Below are 569 nucleotides of genomic sequence, written 5' to 3'. Positions count from 1 at the left end.
CGGGAAGAGCGAACTCGGCAACGGGGGGGTTGGCACGTCGGTTGGGCTAAGGCAGGCGGCTTAGGATAAACCGCGAGGGAACGGCGGGGTCCGGGGATGGGCGCCGTCGGCCCGGCGACTAGCGGTAACCCAGGCGGGAAGCTGCGCTCCGTCCGAGTCAGACTCGGTCGTCGCAGCCCGGCTGAGGCTCGCTCTTGTCGAGGGGCGCGGCGCTGCGCCGGCGACTTTGCCCGCGCGAGGCACGCTTTGCGATGGCCCGAGGCGGGAAGCTGCGCCCCGTCCGAGTCAGACTCGGTCGTTGCGGCCCGCCCGGTCACGCGATGCGGCCAGGATGCGGAGTTTTGCCGGCGCTGGGGGGATCCGGAAGGACGAAGGGGCGACGGTGGCGGTCACAGCTCGTCGCCTCCGTGACCCAGACGGGACTGTGCGCACCCCGAGTCAGACTCGGTTCGGCGCGGCCCGCTGCGGCCGGCTGGCGAGGTGAGATGTGGGCCATTGCCGCGCTCCCGACGAACCGTTCCGGGGGGCTGGTGACGTCGCGCGTTCGGCGCTGATGCTGCGACCGGGAG

The sequence above is a fragment of the Syngnathus scovelli genome, unplaced genomic scaffold (assembly GCF_024217435.2).
Source record: "Syngnathus scovelli strain Florida unplaced genomic scaffold, RoL_Ssco_1.2 HiC_scaffold_105, whole genome shotgun sequence".
Lineage (NCBI taxonomy): Eukaryota > Metazoa > Chordata > Actinopteri > Syngnathiformes > Syngnathidae > Syngnathus > Syngnathus scovelli.
Note: the sequence above shows the minus strand (reverse complement) of the source record.